Source organism: Chenopodium album, chromosome 19 (genome assembly GCF_948465745.1).
Source record: "Chenopodium album chromosome 19, dcCheAlbu1.1, whole genome shotgun sequence".
Lineage (NCBI taxonomy): Eukaryota > Viridiplantae > Streptophyta > Magnoliopsida > Caryophyllales > Amaranthaceae > Chenopodium > Chenopodium album.
Genome location: NC_137852.1, coordinates 31,549,156 through 31,557,449, shown reverse-complemented (window position 1 = coordinate 31,557,449; position 8,294 = coordinate 31,549,156). Strand labels below are relative to the sequence as shown.

The 8,294-nt window shown below is 40.1% G+C and overlaps 1 non-coding gene across 1 annotated transcript; it reads right to left on the bottom strand.

The window, feature by feature from the left end:
- Positions 1 to 331: 331 nt before the first annotated feature.
- On the bottom strand, positions 332 to 437 carry LOC145596292 (small nucleolar RNA R71). Its single transcript, XR_014103144.1, has one exon. It is a non-coding gene; the product is annotated as a small nucleolar RNA R71 (small nucleolar RNA).
- Positions 438 to 8,294: the final 7,857 nt, after the last annotated feature.

Sequence of the window (8,294 nt, the reverse complement as noted above, 5' to 3'; positions counted from 1 at the left end):
ATCGATATTTAATCGAGATGAGTGGATGAGACTTGAAAGATTCTTGAGAAATATTCCTGTGATTAATTTGGCATTTTTGCATAAGCATCGACGTTTTAACGTCGAATTTAGATCTGTCCCGTAGGAAAATTGAACAACTTGATTGCGTACGAAGAAAAATAGGGCACCAGTCAGATTTTCTGACTGCCGTGTCACGGCAAAGTCTGCCGTGTCACGGTACAATGTACCGTCTGACGGTGCATTGTACCGTGACACGAGAATTTTTGCCGTGTCACGGCAGTCCTAAAATCAGTCTGGTGGCTTATTTTCTACCCACCAAAGAAGACGGCGGAGGCTAGAGCCTTAATCCAAAGTTTTAAGCAATTACCTAGAGAGAATCTCTATGAAGCATGGGAGAGATACAAGGACTACCAAAGGGAATGCCCTCACCACGGAATTCCAACATATCAAGTGATCCAAATCTTCTATAGTGGTTTGAGCTTTCAAGGTAGATCGAGCCTAGATGCCGGAGCCGGAGGGCCAATCATGAACAAGACGGAAGAAGAGGTTGTGGATGTAATAGATGATGTGGTAAGGAATTACATGGATTGGCATGATGAAGAGAGAGAATCGGCAAGCACAAGTTGCTCAACCGATCAATCTTATGTCATCAACGAATTGTCCACAATGGTCTCGGAGTTAGGAAAGGAGGTGAATTTTCTCAAGAACAAGCTCGAGAGCCCTTCACAAGCTTCTAGTCTTCCCTCCCAATTTAAGGGGAGAGGTACATCTTCCTACTCTAACCCTCTTTTTTCTTCTTGTTGCATGATTAGAGAATGCTTGGTTTGTGATATATGTGGCAAGAATGATCATGATGCTTCTAATTGCTCCAATGTTCCTTGTGATAGATATGATGGATATGAGAATGTGCATGTGAATTGTGATGATAATAATGATTTTGGACCTAGATTTAATGCTCAAAAGATTGTTGGGAATAGGAATTATCACAATAATGGGAGCTATGATAATTACAACCAAAAGAGTGGTAATGGTAACCGTGTGACCCAAGAATTTTGTGGTAACCATAACAACTTTTGTTGTAATGATCAAAGCTATGGCCAAGAATATGGGGATCATAACCAAGGTTATGGTAACCATAATCAAAATTTCGGCCAAAATCATGGTAAGGGTAATTGGAGTAATCATGGTAGGGGAAATTTTCAAAATGATGTTCAAAGAGACACCCCACCCCAAATTACTCCAAAGACTCAAAGCCAAGGTGATGATTTCTTTACTCAACAATCCCAATTGAATAAGCTAGAAAATTTCATGATGGATCAATCTAAGATGTTGAATGAATTCACATTGTCTTGTAACAAAATGTTTGAGGTCCTATTTACTCATGGAAAGATGCTTGAGAACCAAATTGTTCAACTAGCCAACCCTTTGAAAGATTGTGCTAGTCCATCTCTTTTTCCCTCACAAGAAGTTGATTCTAGGGAACAGATGTGTGTTATGACCACTAGGAGTGGTAAGGTCCTTAAAGAGAGTGTTCCTAAGAAGAGTAAGGAGAGTGAAAAAGAGAATGATTTGAGTGAAGAGAATAAGAATGAAGAGTCTAGCAAGATGAGTGAAGATTCCAATGATAAGCCTAAGGAGAAAGAGCGGAAGCAAGATCAGGTTTACAAACCTAGACTTCCTTACCCCCAAAAGCACAATAGGCATAAATTGGATGATCAATTTGGGAAATTCATCGACATGCTTAAGCAACTTCATCTTACTCTTCCTTTTACCGATGTTGTAGAACAAATGCCAAACTATGCTAAGTTTCTTAAGGAAATTTTGAGCGGTAAGAGAGATTGCAATTTGGTGGAACCGCCGAATCTAGGGGAGTGCTTTAGTGCCTTTTTTCAAAACAACCTACCCCAAAAGTTGAAGGATCCCGGAAACTTCTCCATACCTTGCAAAATCAAAGGAAAATTGTTTCAAAATGCTCTTTGTGATCTTGGTGCTAGTGTTAGTATCATGCCTTATTCCGTTTTTAAGAAACTTAAGCTAGGTGAACTTCTTCCATCCAATATGACCCTTCAATTGGCCGATCGGTCTATCAAGTTTCCTAAGGGGAGAGTTGAGGATGTTCCTCTCAAGATAGGAGAGTTCACCATTCCCGTTGATTTCATTGTGCTTGAGATTGCGGAAGATGACCATATCCCTATTATCTTAGGAAGGCCTTTCTTAGCCACCTCGGGAGCCTTGATAGATGTTAAGAGAGGTCGTATTACCTCGAGAATTGGTAAGAATGAGGAAAGTTTTGATTTGAAACCAACACATGAGTCTTTATCCCTTGTAAAAGGAATTATGTGTGTTAATTCCCCTCACCCTATTGATGATGTAAGCACTATTGATTCTTCACATACCGATTTTCTTGAGAATTATGATGATGTGCTTTTGAGTTGTGATAGCAAGAAGGTTAGTGAAGATAAAGTGATGATTCCCAAGCTTATGGACGAGGAGGAAGTTGATATTCCTCATTGGTTTGAACTCCATCCTCAAGATGAAGGTGATCTTTCTATGAGTTTAGATGGTGAAGGACCATTTATGAAGAAAAACAAGGCAAAGAAAAGAGCACGAGCTTCTAAGAAAAAGAGAAAGAGAAAGAAGTTGAGGAAAGAAAAGCTTGCATTTGAAAGGTCTTTGTATGAAAGTTCATCAAGCAACAACGAGAAGTTGCTAGAAGTTGAAAAGGAATTTGCTCTTTCTACCACCTTGAAGAAGGTGGTGTTCTTTGACCCTCCATGATTTGGAGGAAGGGTCGAGCTTAGGACCTTAAGCAAGCGCTTCCCGGGAGGCAACCCGGAGATTCTAACTTTTCTTTTTGATTTTTGAGTTTTCTTGTTTTTGTTTCTTTTATTACTTTTTCTTTGCTTTCACTTTTCTACTTGTTTGGATTTTTAGGATGATCTTTGCGAGATTGGATTTCTTCAAGAATGCATGGTGAATGGAAGGTGTTTGCGGCACTTATCATGAATGTTTTCGATTCCTATCGAAATTTGAGGTAAAAAAGGGTAAGAATTTTAGAGAGGTAAGATAGGAAATGCATGTTTTGAAAGTTGGAGGAAATTGATACTTAGTGAGTTCTTGTGGTGAGCACATGAATTTTCAACTTTGAGGGCTTTGAAAATGATTTTAGCTACTGCCTATGGTGTTCCTCATCACCATCATGATTCATGTGCGCACCCAAGTGATCAGTGTGTATCAAAAATAAGAGGAAAAGAAAGAACGAAGAAGAGCAGCAAGGTGCGGCCGCACATCAGGTGTGTGCGGGCGCACACCTTGCGTGTGCGGGCGCACAAGATACAAGTGCGGCCGCACACCCCCTGTAGCCGTTCCCTTTTTCCTTCTTCTTTCATTCATTCCCTCATTCCTCATCTCCTACCTCACGCTCTCCCTCTCAAATCCTCCTCACTTGTACGCACTCCTCACTCACCATTCACCATCAAATTCCCTTGAATCCAAATCTTGTAGTTTAGTTTAGTTCTTTAGTTTGTTTAGTTACTTTCTTGCTTCTTTAGTTTCCTTTCTTTTATTCTTTTTACTCTTTGATTAGTTTAGCTTCTATTTCCTTTAGTTGTATATATTTTTTGCTTAGTTTAGTTTCCTTTTATTTGTTGTTTTCTTTTCTTTGTTTTGAAGTTACTAACTATTTTCTTTGTTTATAGTTTCTTTTATTTTCCTTTTCTTACTTGGTTTCTTGAAGAAGCTTTTGGATATGGAATGCAACGAGGTGGTTTCTACTTGCTTCGTTAATTTTTGCTAAGCTTGGAGCCGGTGAGATCTTTCTTATTTTTCTCTTTATTTTTCTTGGTTGCATAAAATAGGATTAGTTTAGGGGAAGTTGAATGGTTCGAGGATGGATGCTTGTTAACACGTAATGTGTTTGGGATCGATGACGATGTTGTCGATCGATCACTTGTTTGTCAATTGGGATTCTTATGTGTTTAACTTGCCTTCTAGCCCTTTTCATAATACTTCTCCTATTTTCCTTTTCTATGTTCCATTACTTTGCTTTTATTTTCTTTTATTTTCTTTCTTTTTCTTTGTGGTATGATTTTGGGGCCTTATTTTTCACTTTTCTTTTGAATTGGACTTTGCACATTGGACTTTGTCTTTTGCATGATTTTCTTCCTAGGTTGTAAAGGTATGCACGGTTTGAGACTATGTTCGGTTGACTCTAGGATAGTGTATGCTAGGGTAGTTGGTTTGAACTAGGAGGATCATGAAGCCGGATTCTACTTGTTTGTGGTATGTTGGTAGTTGCTTCCTATAGTTGATTTGACACCATTGGTGAGTTTTTGCCACGACCTTGTGAGGTTACTTGTTTTTCTAGCCTTCAACATTCCTTGTATGAGCGGCGTGGATCCTTGACTATGCAAACCTAATCTAATAAAGCTTGATGTATGATTCTCAAACACGATACCGAACTATCTAGGAAGGACAAAGGCACATTTTTCGGGGTGGTATTTTCATTTTTGTTATATTTTGTTATTTTCTTTTATTTTGGGTTTACATTTGCCTTCTTGCAACCATTTGAGCCTTATCCCTTCTTTTCAAGCCACATCTTTAGTTATTTGACCTTTTGTTTCATTTTCTACCTTTCTTGATTTTTGTGAAGCAATATGATCATTTGAGATGAAGTTTGTGGTGGTTAAGTTGGAATTTTGGTTTTTATGAAAGCAAGTTTGTGATTTCATTTTCTTTGTGAATAATGGCAAAAGTATGTGGAAAAGCCGTCCTACTTCTCAAAAGGCATGGACTAATAATTTGCATTTATGAAAAGCCGTCCAAATTAAGCAAAAGGCAAGGACTTTGCAATTACATTATAAAAACACAAAAAAATGAAAAGTGAAAAATTCAAAAATATTTTGATGTGAGTTTTCTCCCTTTTTGAGCATTGAGGACAATGCTCCATTTAAGCTTGGGGGGAAGCGTTCTCACGCTTTTTATGTATATGTTTGTGGTATATAGCTTTGAATAAGCTTGGGGGTGTTGTTTTTGTTTGGTGACAACTTAGTCTTGGTGTAAAGATATGCGCAATCTTTGCTTCACTATTAGAAAAACCACCAAATTTTATTTTTTAGCCTACCTTCACCCTTATTGCCTTACGTTACAACCTTGGGGAAAGACCTTTTGACCTAGATAGTTGAGTCACTATTCGAGGGAGGGCATCATGGGTCATTGCCTAAGGAAAGGGGATGCATAGTCAAGATTGTCGAGTAGCCTTAAAATAATTCTTTTCCGGTTCCTTCGAGGAATCATTGGGACATTCACTAAGGGGAGATTTGAGACTAGTGGGAAGAACGCGGTAAGACTGTTTGGGATGAAAGTGAATTGTGATAACTAGTTCCTATGCCTAGCATACCCTATGTTTCAATCAACCTTGGATATCTTGAAACGTGCATATATACCTTAACTACTTGAGAAAGATTGTCATTCATTTGCATTGTAGTCTTTATGTTGGTTCATTTCGCAAAGGTTTGTTTTTATTCCATTTTCTTTCTTTTATTTTCATGGTTTGCCTCATTGATGTTTGGTGGAGAGTTATAGGTCAAACTCTTAGGATACCCTTACGAGACCTCACTCGTCCTCATAGGCGACTTTGGGGTTTAAAGGGCTTGTTGTAGCTAAAAACAACCGTGATAACTACGACAGTGAGTTTTAGTGTGTATTCTTATCTTGACTCTTTCTTTTTCGTTTTCAATAAAATTTTCATCCTCTTTTTTTCCTTGCTTTGTTTTGCTCGAGGACGAGCAAAAGTTTAGCTAGGGGGAATTTGATGAGTGACATTTTTGGCACTCATTTGGTTCCTTTTTGGATGATTTTTATTTCATTTTATCTCTCTTTTATTTAGTTTTCCTTAGTTTTATTCTTGTTTTCCTCATTTTATGCTTTTTGTAGTTTACTTCTCTCTTTCATGTCTTTTTCTAGTTTACTTGTTATTTCTCTCTTTTACTTGCTTTTTATCTTTTGCTTGTAGGTGGTAATTGATTGTCCAAGAACTCCCGAGCCTCCTCTCTACGAGTTTTCATTGCTTTTATGCCTAAAGAAGGTGCAAGAAGTTCCAAGTCAAAGGTGGATCCAAGGGGCAAGCTTCAAGGCTTTGTTTATGCCTTATTCATGGCTTTTATTCTTCAAGAAATTCAAGAAAGTTTCTGCCCACTTTGTCCTCCATCATCATCATCTTGGATGCGTGCACCACTTGAGCTAGGACGAAGAGAAGAAGGGGGGGAAACCCAACTATGTGCGGGCTTTTAATCTTTCTTCTCTTTTCTAGCTCTCTTCTAATTTTTGTCAGAATCTTCCTCTTCTTCCGTCACTTTTGCTATTAGACACCCATTAGAGGATCTACATTCCACTTGAGTATTCTCCTTAGGTTTCTTTTCTACCCGAATCTTCTTTTTCTATAGAATTAACCTTTCTTTTGCCTTTATCTTTGTTAGTACTTTTCTTCTTAGGCATCACAGGAGTCTTAAACTCAATTTGTTCACCTAGGCGTTCCTAAGCAGGAATTTTCTTAATAAAAATGACAGAAATTTTTGCGCAAAAATTAAGTCACAATTTTTTGCACACACTCACACGCACATAAAATAAAAAGTAAAATGCAAAGATAAAACAGGCATAATATAATAAATTTTGTGTATACAATATGTCCAATATACGAGTCATATACAACAGACAAAGTCCTATAAAGTCAAATAAACAAGCACAGGTACATCTACGGTGCCGGAGGACGCAAATGATGAGGTACGCCCATCATATCAAAGAACGCTGTAGTCCGAGGAGTATGCCCCTCACCATCTCCTGACCTGCCAGTCGGCAGAAACCTCAGCTCAGGGCCAGTCCACCAAGGCTCACCCTAATAATCAATCGACAACGGGTGAGGCTGCAAGGGCTGTTGCGACAACGATCCAACCACGTATGTCCCACTACCCATCGAAGGAGCCGATGTCACGCCTCCTTGGCCAATCGAACCAGTAAAAACATCCTCGGTCGAAGAACCCGAGTCCTCGGTACAAGCAGCCTTGGATCAGCCACCCCGACCACCGGAAGAAGTACGGCGACGCCTCGAGCCCGATCTGGTCGGCTCTCTCCTAGCCTCAGGTCTCGACCGAGTGCGAGGTGAAGGAATAGGTTGTGCCTGCAAAAGTAAATCAAGTCAGATGCCGAGCAAATTAAAAAAATGAGTGATGCAAAAGAAAGAAAAAAAAGATACCTCCTCAGCAACGTCGTCCCCACGACAGGTTGCTCGGTTTCACATCCTCACCAGCTGGCTGTGAAAGGCATCTATGCACCTCGCCATGATCGCCAACACCTCACGAGAGAACTGGCAAAAAGCAAAAGTCAATAATAATACAGGATAAATACAAAAAAGACAGTAAATGAGTAACCCACCCGAGTCTGGTGACGAGGGATAGACTGCTCGACGAAACGGTGATCGTTCGGAGCGTGCAGAGTCATCTCCTCAATTGGGCCATACGTACCCTGATAGTGGATAGACATCCGCGGAGGAACGAACTCCCTAGGTCCAGCCTAATAAAATAAATTCAAGTTATTAAAATCCACTTGGGGGCTACATAACAAAAACAAAAGAAGAAAAAGCATGTCGCTGCCTCCTCAGACAAAACAGGGGCCGGCGCTAGTAAGGGCAGTAGATCCTCCTCATAACTCTGTCCTATATGGACATGAGATCGCCAGGAAGTGCCAGGAGACTGCCTACTCGCCAATTAGAATATCCGTGGAGTGCTGAATAGCAACTCTCTCCCCAAGGTAAACTGTAGTATCGTACGTCCCCCGGAAATAACGACGCTCGGTGGTATACTGCGTAGCCAACGTAGGAACATCCAAATTAGCTCATGGTCGATATATCACGCCGGGCTCCTACAAAACATAAATGTAAGATAAATGTCTACCAAAAAGCAATGCAAAAGACAAATATTCGCAAGAATATACCTAGAGAAACAAGTCTCGAATGCGAGCATTAGTGATCTGACCAGTGCGACCTCCCCAACCGGCGCCAATGGGCAGCTCGCGAGGTGATGGTCTCGCCGGCGCAAGCGAAGGAAAGTACTCGTAGAGCCAAATCTGCAAAGACAAGAGAAAATCAGCTCATGCTTACGTGAGTCTAAGGCCAACTTCAAAAGGGACAAAAATATACCTCTACGACCCTCCAGAAGCTGGAAAGTGCAATCTCTCCAGACAATGCCTTGTGACGACAGGAACGTCGCAGGGAAAGAAGGAAGTCAGCATAGGCCAAGCTG